This window comes from Diceros bicornis, chromosome 6 (genome assembly GCF_020826845.1).
Source record: "Diceros bicornis minor isolate mBicDic1 chromosome 6, mDicBic1.mat.cur, whole genome shotgun sequence".
In the NCBI taxonomy this organism is placed as follows: Eukaryota; Metazoa; Chordata; class Mammalia; order Perissodactyla; family Rhinocerotidae; genus Diceros; species Diceros bicornis.
In genome coordinates, this window is record NC_080745.1 from 53,915,920 (window position 1) to 53,934,256 (window position 18,337).

Sequence of the window (18,337 nt, forward strand, 5' to 3'; positions counted from 1 at the left end):
TGGATCAAATAGTAATACTGTGTTTAATTTTTTGAGGGACTACCATACTGTTTTCTACACTGGCTATACCATTTTACATTCCCATAAGCAATGCACATGTGTTTCAGTTTCTCTACATTCCTGCCAACATGTTATTGTCTGGGCTTTTTTTTTTTTTTTTTGGTAATAGCCATCCAAATGAGTGTGAAGTGGGTCATTGTGGTTTTGATTTGCATTTCCCTGATGTTAAGTGATGCTGATCATCTTTTCATGTGTTTGTTGACCATTTGTATATCTTCTTTGGAGAAATGTTTAATTCATTCTTTTGCCCATTTATGAATTGGATGGTTTGTTTTTTTTGTTGTTGTTTTAGGAGTTCTTGATATATCCTGGATATTAATCCCTTATCAGATATGTGATTTGCAAATATTTTCTTCTATTCTGTGGGTTGCCTTTTTAATACTGTTTGTTAATACTGTCCTTTGATGCAGAAAAGTTTTAAATTTTGATGTAGTTCAATTTATCTGTTTTTTGTTGCCTCTACCTTTGGTGTCACATCCAAGAAATCATCTCTAAATTCAATGTCATGAAGCTTTTCCCCTATGTTTTCTTTTAAGAGTTTTATAGTTTAAGGTCTTTGATCCATTTTGAGTCAATTTTTTCATATGGTATATGATAATGGTCCAACTTAATGCTTTTGCATGTGGATATCCATTTTTCGTAGCACCGTTTGTTGAAAAGACTATTTTGGGGCCGGCCCGGTGGTGTAGTGGTTAAGTTCGCACCCTCCGCTTTGGCTGCCCGGAATTTGTGGGTTCGAATCCCAGGCGCAGACCTACACACCGCTTATCAAGCCATGCTGTGATGGCGTCCCATAAACAAAACAGAGGAAGATTGGCACAGATGTTAGCTCAGGGCCAATCTTCCTCACCAAAAAAAAAAAAAAAAGGACTATCTTTACCCCATTGAATGATTCTGGCACACTTGTCGAAACTTATTTGACAATGTATACAAGGGTTTATATCTGGGCTCTCTGTTCTATTCCATTGGTATGTGTCTGTCCTTATGCCAGTACCACACTTTGTAGCTTTGTAGTAAATTTTGAAATCAGGAATTTTGAGTCCTACAACTTTATTCTTCATTTCAAGATTGTTTTGGTCATTTGGGGTCCTCTGAGAGACCATATGAATTTTAGGGTGGAATTTTTTATTTCTGCAAAAAAGTCATTGGGATTTTGATAGGAATTGCATCAATCTGTTGATTGCATTGGATGATATTGAAATCTTAACAATATCAAGTCTTCCAGTTCGTGAAGGTGGGGTGTCTTTCCATTTAGGTCTTCTTTAATTTCTTTGAACAGTGTTTTGTAGTTTTCTGTGTGCAGTTTTCTGTATTTCACCTCCTTGGTTAAGTTAATTCCCAGATATTTTATTCTTTTAGATACTATTATAAATAGAATTTTCTTTTTTTTTTTGGATTGTTTGTTCTTAGTGTATAGAAATGCAACTGATTTTTGCATGTTAATTTTGTATGCTGCTACTTGGCTGAATATGTTTATTAGTACTAACAATTTTTTTGTGGAATTTTTAGGCTTTTCTGCATGTAAGATTGTCATCTGCAAACAGATAATTTTACTTCTTCCTTTCCAATTTGGATGCCTTTTTTTTCTTTCCTCTTGCCTAATTGCTCTGGCTTGAGCATTCGATACTATGTTGAATAGAAGTGGCAAAAGAAGGCCTCCTCTCTTGCTCTTGACCTTAGAGGAAAAACTTTGCCTTTTACCATTGCCTATCCTATTAGGTCTGGAGTTTTTTTTTTTTTTTTTAAAGACTTTATTTTTTAGAGCCATTTTAGGTTTACAGCTATATTGAGCAGAAGGTACAGAGATTTCCTGTATACCCCCTGCTCCCACATATACACAACCTCCCTCATCAGTGTCCTCCACCAGAGTGGTATATTGGTTATAATTGATGAACCGACATTGACACATCATTATCATCCAAAGTCCATAGTTGACATTAGAGTTCACTCTTGGTGTGGTACATTCTGTGGGTTTGGACAAGTTTATTGTGACATGTATCCACCGTTATACAGTCATGCATCACATAATGATGGGGTTACATTCTGAGCGTCGTTAGGCGATTTCGCCATTGTGCGAACATCATAGAGTGTACTTACACAAACTTAGATGGTATATATAGCCTACTACACACCTAGGCTATATGGTACTAATCTTACGGGACTACTGTTGTATATGCAGTCCGTCGTTGAATGTAACATTGTTATGGAGCTCATGACTGTAGTATCATACAGAGTAGTTTCACCACTCTAAAAGTGGTCTGTGCTCTACCTATTCATCCCTCCCTCTCTCCAGCCTTTGGCAACCACTGATGTTTTTACTGTCTCCATAGTTGTGACTTTTCCAGAATGTTATATAGGTGGAATCATGTATGTAGCATACAAAAACTCTGCTCCTATACGTTATGGCAGTATGTGAAAAGCCCGTAGCATGCAAAATGGTTCAGTCACTTTGGAAGACAGTGGTTTTTTATAAAACTAAACATACTCTATCTATACAATCAAGCAGTCGCACTTCTTTGGACATTTACCTGAAAGAGTTGAAAACTAATGTTCACACAAACACCTGTATATGGATGGCATACTTCTTAAATGTCTGGCTCTCAAAAAAGGAAAAGAGAAAAAATTGAAGGAACAAAATAGGCTCTGAATCTTTAAATCCCCTGGAAGCTGTTTCAGTCATGGGGATTGTAACAATGGCGACCTGCTTTAGTGTCTGCACATCTGTAATCAGAAGCAGCGGTCAGCGATCAGAGCACAGATCTCTGATATTTGGAGGACAAGGTACCACAAGCTGATACAGGCTGCTCTGGGAATACGTGCATCACTGCCTGCTGGGGGAGTGAGGGGTGGGTAGCCACTACCACATTAAGAGTTGAAATTGACTGAAATTAACTTTGATTTATTGTGCAAGCCTTCCTCTGGATGCTGCAAGCTTTTGAATAGACTCCAGAGTTCCAAAATAGTTACATCAGACAGATTATGCCAGTACAGTTTTTGTCTAGGTAGGGAGATGGACTCCTGGTGCTGCCTACTCTGCCATCTTCTCTTGACTAAGGTTTTGTTGCAAACTTTTTATATCTTTTGAAATATATATGTTTAATGTATTATTTTGACACATAATTTTTTTTTCCTTTTTGGTGAGGAAGATTAGCCCTGAGCTAACATCCATTGCCAATCCTCCTCCTTTTGCTGAGGAAGACTGGCCCTGGGCTAACATCTTTGCCCGTCTTCCTCTACTTTATATGTGGGACGCCTGCCACAGCATGGCTTCATAAGCGGTGTATTGGTCCGCACCCAGGATCCCAACCCATGAACCCTGGGCCGCTGAAGCGGAGTGCACGAACTTAACCACTGCGCCACTGGGCTGGCCTGACCAATAATTTTAAAATGCACTTTGGCAGCTTATTTAGAACTATTTCATAGGAATTCTTTGAGGAAAGTAAAGACTTTTTAAAAATAAAGACTTCATGTTCACAGCTGTCTTTAATCAATTCATATTTTTATATACTGAAATTATTTGAAGTAAGGTATAATTGTATTAGAGAGATTTGTATTCTAGGTTTTTTAAGTTTTGAAAGTATTAACTCTCTGCTCTTGTCTAAGTTGTTAGTCTCTACTTTCCAAGTATCTACAGTTAAATTTTCCCATTTCCTTTTGGAAAGTACTGTTTTCTTGCTTTTTTCTGCCTTTCCATTGTATCAAACTTATAAGGCAATGAGCCAGTTGTGGGCATGAAATTCTTGGGAGGAGAAAGGAGGAAGTGGGAGGGGCAGCCATGGTGAATGTTTCCCTAAGTAATATTCAAGTTCTTTGAGAGAATTTACCTTCCCCCCTTTTTAAAATGCTGTGATATTTTCTTTTAAATAGATTGTTTATTCTCTTGCCAGTCTAACTGTTGCCCAAAGTGCTAGATAAGAAATCTTGAAGTTCAAATATTAAAGGGAGCACACAAAAAAGTATGATTTCACCAACCCTCACTCAAAAAAAAAAAAAAAGCTATAGGAAAATACTGTTAAAGAAAGTCAGGATTCTTCATTGCACATGACAGAAAGTAACTCTAATTAACTTAATCAGAAAAGAATGTTTTGAAAAATATTAGATAACTTATAGCTTATAACTAGAGAACCAGGCTTGGAAGACTTGCAGAAGCTAAGGGAAGCAAGGCTTGGTTAAGAGGTTGCAATAAGACCAGTGTGTTTAGTACACTGCTTCCTCGACACTTGATGTCCCAAGTACTGCTGCCATGACTAGATATTGGTGACTATGCTCATAAACTTTCAGCTCCTTTAGAGATCTCTCTGAATAATCTGACTTTTCTGCACCCTCCTCTCACTACCTTGGAATCAGTGTCTAGAGTAGGAGGACCTAATTGGTCTTAGGCATGCACAGTGGTGAGAGAAAGATGGGGAAGGAAGTATTTGCTTCTCACCTCTTGAAATTCTCTCCAAATTGGAATGGTTTTGGATGCTTAGCAGCCTAGAGATGACAAATATCCACTACAAATTTCTACTTTAACCTCCTATCCTTAGATCCTCTTCCCAAAGATATCTACAATAAAAAGTTTCATATAGTCTTTAAAAAATTGTTTCATCTTATACCCACTTTTTAAGAAAAACAAATGGGAACATACTGCATACTCTTCTGCATCTTGCTTTTTTTCATTTAACATGCTTAGGAATTTTCCATATTGACATGGAGATAAAACTGATTCTTTTATTGGCTGTTTTTTATTTCATCTTATGATCATACCATAATAAACAGTCCTTTCTGATACACATTTAAGTTGTTTCCAGTTTATTGCTATTGAAAACTGCTCTAATAAACATTTTCATGCATGTATCTTGGTGTCCCTTTGCAAGTATGTCCTTAAGGTAAATTCTTAGCAATGGAGTTGCTGGGACCAGTGGTCCATGGTTTAAACTTTTACCCTCAAAAATGATACCATTTTATATTCTCACCAACATGTGTGAGAGTGTCTTTCCCCCCTCACAACCTTGGCAAACTGAATATTATCAAACTTAAACTTTTTGCGGTTTGTTGTAATTTGATTTTTGCATTTCCTTAATTACGAGGTTAAGCAACTTTGTGATATTTATTGGCCTTACGTATTTTTTCTTTAATTTGTATGTGCGTGTTGACCCTATCTTCAACTTGTTTTTCTTTTAGGTTTTTTTCCTTCAACTTATTTTTCTTTTAGTTTTCTTTTTTTTTAAGTGATTTTTATGAATTCTTTGAAATGTGAGAAAACTAGCAATACTCTTTCTTCAGACAATGATTCCCTGCCTCTCTTGCCATTTGAATTTTATGACTGCAAGATTCAGATGAAGCAGTGATAAAGAGCTTGGTGGATTGTCTCTGTTTTGAATTATTGATTGCTAACTCTCTGCTTTACTAGTATGTATAATCACAGAATATTATCAAAGATTTTTTTGTTGATGGCTGTTGGTTAAGAAATATTCTTTAAGAGAGAGCCTTGCTTAAATAGCAAATAGAAAATGCTTTTAATCCAGAGAAATGTCCTGTACCCACCACTCTTGAATTATTGAATCAGAGCAACATGCTCTTGGGCAGAGAAGATGAAAGTAAAAAGGGAATTTAGGAGTTTCTGCTTTTTTTCTGCCTCTAGCATTATACAGCTGTCTAACTTGTGGAATTCTACCTTATTTATTGTTCTCTTTCGTCTAAACATTTCCCCCACTCCAAGCCTTTTCTTTTTTTTACCGTTTTTATGCTCCTTTATGTATATGCTACTCTTTTGTATTCATCTGTGATCATTTCCCCTTTTTTTCCTGATTGTTATATATATACCTTTTAAATCTGAACTTTGTGGGTAAATTCTCTGCAGGTTATGTTGATTGGTCTTCTTAGATAATTCCTGTTTTTCCTCTTTTGTCTTTTTTAAACTAGATCATTTGTAAATGTTTATACAGATTTTTCATTTTTAAAGGCTCTCTATAGTCTTTCCTTTTAGATTTTGAGTTATGAATTCATAGCCTGTTATTTAAATGAAGCTTTTGAAATCTGTTTTACTGATCTGTATCATATCTAACTATGCCAGTATTTCCTTCCTTGTCTGACGTGAACTCTAAAATTATATGAACACTTTCTCCCTGTTTCCTGGCATTTCCACTCAAACTTGTTCCTCATTCTTGGTTAGAAATACGTCCAGAGTTGTAGTTTCCTTCTTTATTTTATTAATATACTGATAAAAGAAAATTAATCAGACATATTAAGAATTTGTTAGAAAACTGCATCTAGTTGAAAATATTTTTTCAGTAGATATTTTGACAGTTTTGAAGTCCCCAGTTTTTACTGTATCTTTCCTCTGTTTTAATTTTATGCTCTATTCCAAGAATATACTCATTTCTACCACCTTACTAAGAGGCATGTATATTGTGTTCCAGTGGGTTTTTTAATAAATATATATCTTTTAGACTTGTGCTATCCAATATGGTAGCCACTAGCCACATGTGGCTATTTAGGTTTAAATTTAAATTAATTAAATTGAAATAAATTTACTCATTTTCATTTGTACTAGTCACATTTCAAGTGCTTAATAGCTACATGTGGCTAATGGCTACTGTGTTGGATAGCACAAGATATAGAACATTTTCATCATTGTGGAAAGTTCTGCTGGACAGTGCTATTCCAGACAGTGCTGTTTTGCTTTTCATTCTAAAAAGTTCTAATTCCTGAAGATGATGTACACCTTCTATTGCTATCTCTGGTATTAATCAAAATAAATTTGAAATTTTTTGAGGTGAGTTGCATTTTTATAAATTGGTAGTTATAATCATATTACTCTTAAAGATCAACTTTACTGAGGTATAATTTATATGCAATAAAATGTACCCATTTTAAGTGTATAGTTCAGTGAGTTTTGACATATGTATACACTCATATAAACATCACTGCAATCAAGATTTAGAACATTTCTATTACAGTAAAAAATTTCCTCATGCCCCTTTGCAATCAGTCTCTAACTCTGGTTCCAGGAAATCTTTAAATCTGCTTTCTCTCACTGTAGATAAGTTACTAGAATTTCATATAAATGCAGTCATATAGTATGTACTCTTTTGTGTCTGGCTTCTTTCTCTTACAATATTTTTGAAATTCATCCTGGTTGTTGCTTGTATCAGTGATTTATTTCTTTTTACTGCTGAATAGTACTCCGTTTATGGATATGATATAATTTATTCATTCACTTGTGATGGACATTTGGGTTATTTTCAGTTTGGGTCTGTTATGAACAAAACTGCTATGAGCACTCATGTACAGGACTTTTGTGGATATATATTTTCATTTCTATTGGTTAAATACCTATGAGTAGAATTGCTGGGTCATATAATATGGATCAATGGAACAGGCTAGAGATTCCAGAAAAACTCACATATACATTTTTTGACAAAGGTGCCAAGATAATTCACTGGGGAAAAGGACACTCTTATTAATAAACGATGCTGGAACAACTGGATGTCAGTATGGAAAATGAAATGAACCTTGACTTATGCTTCACATAATAGACAAGAATTAACTTAAAATGGATTATAGATAGAAACATAAAAGTAAAATGTATAGCTATAAAACTTGTAGATAAAAACACAGAAGGAAATCTCAGTCACCTTTGGCTTAGTCAAAGATTTCTTAGTACATACAAAATTAACCATATAAGAAAAAATGGACAGGTTGGACTTCATCAACATTGAAAACTTATGTTCTTTGAAAGACACTATTAATAAAATGAAAACGCAGGCATAGTCTGGGGGAAATATTTGCAACGTGTCTCTCAGGCAAAGGACTTGAATCCACAGTATGAAGATGCTCTTACAAATTCATAAGATGACAACCCCAAAAACAAAAAGGACAGAAGATGTGAACAGAAACTTTTTAAAAGAAAATATGTAAATGTTAGTAAGCATATGAAAAGATATTCAAAATCAGTTATCAGGGAAAATGAAAATTAAAACACGATGAGATACTGTTTCATATTTACTAAGATGGCTAAAACTTAAAGGGCTAATCAGTTGGCAAGGATGTAGATCAACTGGAACTCTCATCCATGTTGGTAAAAGCACAAAACAATACAACAACTTTGGAGAAATGTTTGGCAGTTTCTTATATTATTTTTAATAGCCTTCTAAATTTTTTCATTGGGTTATAGGTCACTTCCTCCACTGTTTAGTTCTTTTCCCTCTAGTTTTATACCTCTTTAGAGAGAGTAGATCTTCCTGAGTACTCGGGATGACTATCTTTGAGCAGAATTAAAATAAAGCTCTTATTTTTGCTTTTCCATTTGACTTAAAGTAATGTAGGAGAAAGCAGTACTGTGCAGGGAAGAGTTGAAAGTACATTTTCAACAAGATACTTATTTTCCTTGTACTGGATATATAACTGATTTTAATTCTGACAACCTGAAGATGACTAGGACAAAATATAGTTAAGGACTAGAATTTTTGGAGCTTGCCTGTGTTAAGGCAGAGATGATTTATGTGTTAAAAAGAAAAACCTAATTTTATGTAGTAGCAGTAGCAACTGTAGGTATATTAGGGTTCTAAGAGCAAATGTTGATTTAACGTGAATACAGCAGAGGAAATAAATATGGTTACCAAATAGTGAGTTAGCTATAGAAAAATGTTGCAAATAAATAATTTTGCTTTTTTCTTTTCAAATGCTAATTTTAAACCTATTTTTAGATTAATAGGAGCTGTCCAGTGTTCTTAGGCTGTTTTCTGAATGGGATACCTTAAAAGAAAGTTTGCTACTGTATTTCTGTCAAGCTGCTAGGAACATTTGTTATTATGATTGTGATTGTCAGTTTTGTTACCACTATATCTACAATAGTGCTTGTCACAGCCTGTGCCCAATAAATATTTGTTATATGAATTTTTATCAATTCCTCAAGCACTTGAAGATGATATAGTGCTCCAATGAAATAAACTTAAATATCAATACTTGCTGGCGCCAAGCAGAGATAATGCCAGTTCACCTTTAAGAAACAGAATACTGGGGCCAGCCCGGTGGCGTAGTGGTTAAGTGCGCGTCCTCCACGTTGGCAACCCGGAGTTCATGGCTTTGGATCTTGGGCGCAGACCGATGCACGGCTTGTCAAGCCATGCTGTGGTGGTGTCCCATATAAAGTAGAAGAAGATGGGCACAGATGTTAGTCCAGGGCCAATCTTCCTCAGCAAAAAAAGGAGGATTGGCATTGGATGTTAGCTTAGGGCTAATCTTCCTCCCACACACACACGAAAAAACAATGCCTCTCTGGCCTAACAGTAAGACTTGAATTTGATCTGGTGGAATATCTTTAGTTTGCCTACGCCTTTCAGTGGAAAGAAGGATTGGTTAGCTGTTGAAACATGGAAAAAGCATAGCCAAGGCAAGGGAAGCCTTAGTGAATGAACTTTAGATATTTTTGGCAAGATCATTCCTATTCTGGAGATGGAAACATCAGAATGTCTTAGTCTCTTAAAAATTACTTCATTTAACTAATTTCTCTTGTTTGATTCCACATTTACTTGGCAGCATTCTGATTTCACTTCTCATAGTTTGCTTATGGTGAGATATTGAACTGGTCATTAAAATAAGAATAATTTAGTTCTTGTGGCAGTTGGATTTTTTAAATAAATTAATATATTTCCATTATGGTCATTATGATATTTATACCTCAGTCATATGATATGAGTTCTTTTAAGAGTCAGTATAAAGCTCAGCTTGCAACCCAGACTCTTTCCCTTCTACTGGAATGCATTTAGTAGCATAGTATTAATGTACAGAGCAGCTGGATTGAGTTTTGCATTTGATTTATGTAATCTTCCTTCTTGAGCATTGAATATTGCATAGTATATTGATTTGCCTGTAGAGTGCTCCAACTTGTATAGCAAGTCTATGTAAATATATTTATATATACTATATTTCATAAAGAAATTTTATGAAGAAGGTCAATTTTGAAGTGCTTTATAATCACTAACTTTCTTAATTGGAGTTTTTATTCCATTTATATTTAATATAATTATTGTTATGTTTTGTTTAAGTCTACCATCTTTCTATTTGTGTTTAGTTGTTTGTTATTCATTCAGTCATTCTCATTCACTCATTCCTCTTTTCCTGTTCTCTTTGGGGTTAATAGAATATTTTTAGGTATTCCATTTTAATTCTTCTCTTAACTTTTTAGCTATACCTCAAATATATATATATATATATTTAGAGATTGCTCTAGGCGTTAGAAAATGCATTCTTAGCTTACTGCAGTCTTCTTAGAGTTAATATTTTGAGCATTAAAATATAAGAACCTTATAACAGTAAAATTCTATTTCCCTCCATTTCTTTTGTATGATTTTTATCATGTATTTTATATCTACATATGTAATAAACCCCAGAATGCAACATTATTTTATTTGCTTTAAACAGTCGATTGTCTTTCAGAGAAATCAAGAGAAGAAAAAGATATCCTTTTATATTTACTCCTATATTTACCACTTCTGATGCTCTTCATTTCTTTCTCTAGACCCAAATTTTCTTCTGGAATTAGCTCCCTTCAGCCTGAGGGCAGATTTGCTGACAATGAATTCTCTCAGCTTTTGTTGATCATTTTTGAAGGGCATTTTGCTGGATGTAGAATTCTAGGTTGACTTTTTTTTTTTTTTTCCTTTCAGCACTTTAAAGATGTCATTTTATTAGATCTGGTAGTCTCCTATATATAATGTGACTTTTTCTCTGTTTTTGTTTTTTTCCCTGTTATCTTTGGTTTTCAGTGGTTTTGACTATGGTATGCATAGTGTGGTTCTCTTTATATTCTTTATGTTCTCGCTTGGGGTTTATTGAGCTTCTGGTATCTATAAGTTGATGTTTTACACCATGGTTGTGAAATTTCCAGCTGTGATTTCTTAAAAAAATTTTTTTCTGCTCCATTCTCTTTCAACTGTCCTGTGACTACAATAACGTATGATAAACTGCTTTGTATTCTTCCACAAGTTACTGATGAGCTGTTCATTTTTTTTTATTTCTTTCTTCTGTTCTTCAGATTAGATAATTACTAATTTGTTGCCAAGTTCATTATCTTTATGTTTCAGTTAATATTTATGCATAACAAACCACCCCTAAACATAAATATGACATAGAACATTTATTTTTTTATACTCACAGATTCAGTGAATCAGGTATTCAGATAAGGCATGGTGGAGATGGCTTGTCTCTGCTCCACAGTATCTGTGGCCTTAGTTGGGAAGACTCAGTGACTGGAGATGAGTTGGCAAGTTGGGGGCTGAATCATCTGAAAGTGTTTTCACTCACATGTCTGGTAAATGCTGGCTCTTTGGAGCTTGAGTTGGGCTATTGGGCAGAAACCCTATACTTGGCCTTTCCAAGTGGTCTCTCCAGAGGCTAGTTTGAGTTTCCTCATAGCATGGCAACTTGGTGCCAAGAGTAAAGATCCTGAATCCAAGGTGGAAGTACGTGGCATTTTTACATTTGAGCCTTAGAAATCACTTAATGTCACTTCTGCCATACTCTGTTGGTTGAGGTAATCACAAAAGTGTACCCAAGTTCAAGGAGGAGGGACCGCAGACTCCACCAACTTGATGGGTGAGGTGTTAAGGTTGTGTTGTATGAAAAGCATGTGAGGTGGGAGATACAGTCATTTTTGGAAAATATAATCTGTCTTATCTTTCTTCTGCAGTCTCCAATCTTCTGTTAAGACCATGCAGTAGATTTTTCTTTTCAGATACTTTTGAGGCCTAGAATTTCTGTCTTTTATAGTTTCTATATCTTTTCTGAGACTTCATCTTTTTGCTTACTGTAATCATTTTCCTTTACATTCTTGTATGTATTTATAATGGCTGCTTTAAAGTCCATGTCTGCTAATTACAACATCCGATTCACCTTGGAGTCGGTTTCTACTGACTGCTTGTTTTCTTGGTCATGGGTCATGTTTTTCTGCTTTGCATGTCTAGTAAATTTTAGTTGTGTGTTGAATGTTGTGGAAGATAAGTTGTAGGGAGTCTGGATTGTTATTTAAGTGTGCTGAGTTTCATTTTGGCAGGCATTTAAATTAACGGTTAATTTTCTTGTATTGTCAGGCTTGGTTTTTCTTTGTCAAGGCAGGTCTATTTTAGTCTTGTCTTTTGTCTTAGATGTGGCCTTTCTGGGGTCTCAGCTGAATACCTGGGGTACTCAATGAGGTCTCTCTATTCTGGTTGGGTTAGAACTCCTTCTCCCAGTACTGTGCTACCTCTGGGATCATCTCCATAATGCTTTCAGATCCTGCACATATGCAGCCCAGCTCTTGGCCAAGGACCTGAGGTGAATTTCCATACAGACTTCTAAGGCCCTCTTTCTATTCATCCCCTTTTCTCTGCTGCCCTGTTCCACAAATCCCAGCTACCTTAGCACCCCAGAACTCCAATCTCTGCCTGTTTACCTCAGTGAAACCTTTGTTCCATTTGTTCCATTCTGCTGTGTCAGAAAAGAGCCTCTAAGCTGAAAGCAAGGCATTCGTAGGGGTTGTTACCTCATGTTTCTCTTTTCTTAAGGATCATAAGCCTGTGCTGCCTTTTTGTTCAGTGCCTAAAAATGGTTGCCTCATACATTTTGTCTAGTTTTATAGTTGTTTATAACAAGAGGAAAATTCCTATATCAAATACTCTATAGTGGTCAAAAGTGTATAAATGCTACTATCAGCAGATTTTTAAGAGATGGCCCCTTTTTATGGAATACCAATATAAAAAAAGATTTTTAGAATAGAATTACTTAAGGCCTATTAGAAACAGTACTTTAATCTGGTTACAATAACTTTGCTACTATATAACAGTCTATAATGTTCAGATTTTACTTTTTATTGAGTTTTACTCTTAATTTATATTGATTTTCTCTAGAAATGACAAATAGAGTGAAAATTTTTAGATTATTCTTCTCTCTCACTACTAGCAGACATTGCTATCAGTCATGATATTCTTTCCCAGGCTCCAACCTAGATGTTGTCTTAATAGCCTTAATATTGCACCCCAACAAGCCACCATCAATTTGACACCTATTTGCCATTTCTAGTGTATTTCCATTTTACTAGCTAAATCAGTATTATTTTGTGAGATATTTAATTTTATGAAAAGTTACCGCAATAGATAATTTTCTTTTCTAGAATTGAAGTGATTAAAAAAAAATGCATGTTATAAGGAATCAAATGACGCTATTTAGTAAGTCCTTAGTACTTCTCGAATGAAACATAGAAAAATAAAAGATTGAGAAGCAGAAATTCTAAGCAGTTGTACTTATAATAAGTAATACTTGAGGGGGCCGGCCCGGTGGCACAAGTGGTTAAGTGCGCGCGCTCCGCTGCGGCGGCCCGGGGTTCGCCAGTTCAGATCCCGGGCATGCACCGACGCACTGCTTGTCAGGCCATGCTGTGGTGGCGTCCCATATAAAGTGGAGGAAGATGAGCATGGATGTTGGCCCAGGGCCAATCTTCCTCAGCAAAAGGAGGACAGTTGGCAGATGTTAGCTCAGGGCCAATCTTCGTTACACACACACACAAAAAATACTTGAAATTTAAAAGAGAATAAAAAGTTGACTTTGAATATACGTTAAAAACACGTAGCTAAAGTAACATAAAAGTGTCTTGATCAAATTAAAGAATAGGCTTTCTATGACTGGAGCCTCTAGGAGAGATTTAAAGAGATAACACATTACCAGCATTTTAACAAATTGTTTCTGTTCTGTTGGGTAATCATCATTTCTTACTGAGGTCAGATTTGTGATTTTGTGATAGTGTGTGCCAATGATTTTTTAAAAATGTCATCAGGACAGGCTCAGTATGAATGAAGATATAATTAAGAAAAATCTCATGAGTCATTATAAACAGAAGTTGCATGATTCTCATTAAATCTAATTATTTCTCAAAGAAGACTGTTGTTACATAAAAAAAAACTCTGGTTCTTATTTTTTTCTAATTCAAAAATAGTACATGGAAATATGAATTTTATGTAAACTCAAAATATTGTTCAAAAGAAGCCGGACTTCTGTTTTAAGCTCATCAAGCCCACTTTTTGGAGATAAAATAGTGTGATATAACTTGAATTCTATACGTTTTTGGAAACGACAGTAGGGCAGAAAACTTGTTTTTTCTTTTGAAAGTAGTATATGCTTATGTTTTAACAACACAATTGCAGAAGTGTTGAAAGTGAATAGTAAAAACCTCCATCTCTTGTTGAACACTCGTGATAACGGCTATAACCACTTTGGTATGTATCCTGTCAATCCTTTAGACTCCAGTTTAGGATGTATGCAGGATTGCCACGTGTGAATAGTGTCCCCTGGAGATGGGCACTGGGATGTGTGTATTCCTGTTAATATAGTGTTGGTTTATATATTTGGATTCAAAACTTAAAATTACCAGACTCAAAATGAACTTAAAATGAACTATTAATCCTCCAAAATACTTTTTTTGCTCACATTTACATTATAGGCTTTCTGTGAGAAAATAGTATCTTGCAGATCATTTCTTGCTTATTCTTTTTCTGTCAAAAGAAACCCATGGAGGAAGATATGGCAGGTAGCAATGAGTTGTTGTTTTCTAAATTTTATAATCACTGTCTTGCAAATCATTTGTCCTTGTTTTGGTTATTCTAATTACCCTTAACATTTATCTAAATTTCCAACCAAATTAAAATACAAACTAAGGAAAGGCTAAAAGTATAAAACTTCTAGAAGAAAACATAGAGAATATCTTTATGAATTCTAGGAGTATGGAAAGATTTCTCAAGAGAGGATGCAAAGTTCTAAACAAAAGAAAAATTTGATATATTGGATTTTATCAAAAATTTAAATTGTTGATTGTCAAAAGGAAATGAAAAGTCAAGTCACAGACAAGGAGCAGATATTTACAATACATATATCTGACAAAGGACTTGTACCCAGAATATGTAAAAGGCTTCTATAAATCAATAATAAAAGACAAATAATCCAATTTAAAAAAATGAGCCAATGGCTTGAACAGACATTTCACAACAGAAGGTATAAAAATGTCTAATAAGCAAATGAAAATATGCCTATCATCATTAGTCATCAGGAAAATGAAAATTAAAACCACAATAAGATACCATTTCATCTCCATTAGAAGGGCTAACATTCAAAAAACTGACAGCAGCAAATGTTGATGAGGCTGTGGAGCAATTGGAACTCTTTTAAAATGATAGTAGGATGGTGAAATGGTACAACTGCTTTGGAAAACTGTTCAGTAGTTTCTTATAAAGTTAAATATACACCTACCCTATCTACCCTATGACGCAGCACTTCTACCCCTAGCTATTATTTACTCAAGAGAAATGAAAGCATATGTCCCCAAAAAAACTTGCACAAGGATGTTTATGTACTTTATTCATAATATCCCCAAGCTATAAACATCCCAAATATCCATAAAAGGAGAATGGATAAACAGATGGTGTTAAATATTTGTGCAGTGGAATAATACTCAGAATAAAAAGAAGAAACCATTGATACATGTAACAACATAGATAAATCTGAAAAACATTAGATTAAGTGAAAGAAATCAGTTACAAAAGAATACATATTATGTGATATATTTATATGAAATTCAAGAACAAGACCAAACTAATCTATGGTAATAGTAGTAGCTACCTGGGAGCTTGGTGGGGTTTGACTACAAATGGGCATGAGGGAATTTTCTGGGGTGGTCGAAGCGTTCTCTATCTTGATTGAGATACTTATAAAACTCATAGAATTGTACACATAAGATCTGTGTATTTCGCTGTGTGTAGATTTAACCCCAGTTTAAAGAAAAATCCAAAAGTACAAATTGAAAAAGGTACAGGGATGTGGAAGGTAAAGAAGGGTAAAAGAGACAGAAGTGAAAGGGTGTGTAACATAACCACGTTTCCCTGTAGTATATTCGTAGTTCAGTAGAAGTCTTGTTAGCAGAATCAATGCTTCCGTTGGGTGAAGTAATGGGTTAAAACAAAGAATCATAAAAAGTGACACATACCTTAAATATTTACTTTAAAAAAAAGGAATGTGTACACATGAAATATTAGAATCAAGTAGTTCTATAGGGTTTATTAACAACCACCCCCACAACAAAAAAAAAAGGAGTTACTTTATTTCCCTCTGCCCTTTGGCAAGAGTTCTTAATCTTTTTTTATGCCATGTACCTTTTTGGCAGTCTGATGAAGTTTATGAATCCCTTCTTAGAGCAATTTTAAATCCATAAAATAAAATTCATAGGATTATAAATATACCTATTAGTTTTGATTATAACAGTTATGAAAATACTAAAAAACCAAATATCTGATATAATAATATAGTTATTAATATTAAATAACAAACTTTTGACAGGTCTAATGACTATGATAATTGTAAACAATATTTCCATATCTGCAACAACTGTAGTTTGACATAAAAATATGTCATTTCAATTAGTGACAGAGTTACAAGTACTGCTGTATTACTGTGTAACATAATTTTTCACATCCAAGTTTATGGACTCTCTTTCTTTTTTCCCCACCCCAGTCACACATATTTTTATACTTCCTACCCATTCTCCCTCCTTTCAGTAGTTCTATTAATTTTGGTGATATTAATATTGGATTTTTAAGTGATTATGACTAGATAAATGCCATTAGGAGTTAAGCAATGTAGTATATGATGACTGATTTTTCCTGCACATTTTGTTTTCCTTGGAGCTACAATTGTCTCTCTCTCTTTCTCTCTCTTTTTTAACTTATTTAGTTTCTGTTCTTAACTTTAATTAATCCCTAAACTTGAACTTTAATTAATCCCTAAACTTGCCCCCAGTTGTATAAATCTCTTGACATGTTTGAGCACATTTGGTATTACATGAATTTTATCTTCTCCAGGAGCCTTCTGGTCTGCCCTAATCTGGATTAGTTCTTCTCTAGGCTTGCTGTATGGCTGTCTACTTGAGATGTCCATTCGCCATCATTCTGGGGATTCTCTTTTCCCTTCTCTTGAGTTGGATTCTTCAGTTCCAGGAACTTGTCATTTTCTTTCATCGTTTTCCACCCTTGTTTGGTGGAGCACATCTTCTAGTAACTTCCTGAGAGAGAATAGATGGGAAGCAAAATTATTTGAGACTTTATTTAAAATGCCTTTATTATACACTCACACTTGATTTATAGTCTCTCTTGGTATGGAATTCTAGGCTGGGAATAATTTTCCCTCCAAGTCAGAAGGTTTTGCCCGACAGATTTCTAACTGCTAATGTTGCCATTAAAAAGGGCAATGTCATTCTGATTCTAGATTCTTTTTATGAAAACTGTTTCCTCTCAGGCAGCTTCCTAGGGTCTTATGTTTGTCTTCTTCATTCTTCAAAAATTTCACTGAGATATATATGCCTTTAACTTGTGTCTATTTTCATCATTTTTGCTGGACACTGATTGTGCTCTTTCAGTTTAGAAACTGTGCTCTTTCAGTTTAGAAACTCACATCCTTCAGTTTTGGATATTTTTCTTGAGTTATATCTTGGATTTCTTCTCCTGCATTTTCTGTTCTTTTTCTGAAACTCCTACTTATATGTTGAACCTCTTAGATTCTAGTTTTTACGGATCTTCTCTTCTGTTTTTCATTTGTCTTTTTATTCTATTTATTCTGTTTCCTTGCCTTATACTTTTCTAACCCTTCTATTACCTACCTCATAGGATTAAACAAATTTATATACATAAAGTACTTAAAATAGTGCCTGGCATGTAGTAAGTGCTGTGTTAGCTGTAATTGTTGTTGTTGTCTAGTTTCTTAACTAATTGTTTTGAAGGAGAGAGATTTGGTCTTGATTCTTTGATTTATTAGCTGTATGACATTGGGCAATTCCTGTAATTTCTTTGATACCTACTTCCCTCCTTTGTAAAATGTGATTAAGCTCTACCTCTCAGATGTGAATATATATGTGAAAATGCTTAATAAACTTTATACAGAGTTAGTAGTTACTACTTGCATCTTTTAAATATCAAAAGTTTTTAGTTTGAAAGAAAATGATGGCTGAATTTTCAGGGTTATTTTTAAGATTAAGTACACATGACTGTTTCTCACAAATCTCTATGAGCTAGGTGAACTTGAGCTAAATGCTAATGCTACCTTTTAAAGAAGTTCTTTCTTAATACTCAATCTCGCTATGTTAGGCCAAAGAGAGGAGATTATGAAAATATTCATTCTATGAAAAGCTCTGGCTTTACTTCAGATTGTATAAATCTGTGTAATGTAATAATTATTTAAGAATGACCTGATTACTAGTTTAAACCCATGGAAGGAATAT

The 18,337-nt window shown here is 34.5% G+C and overlaps 1 protein-coding gene across 1 annotated transcript in view; it reads left to right on the top strand.

The window, feature by feature from the left end:
• Positions 1 to 18,337, top strand: part of PTEN (phosphatase and tensin homolog) — a gene marked incomplete at its 5' end in the record, with an annotated part of 91,173 nt that overhangs the window by 31,416 nt on the left and 41,420 nt on the right. The gene's annotated exons all lie outside the window — the stretch shown is intronic.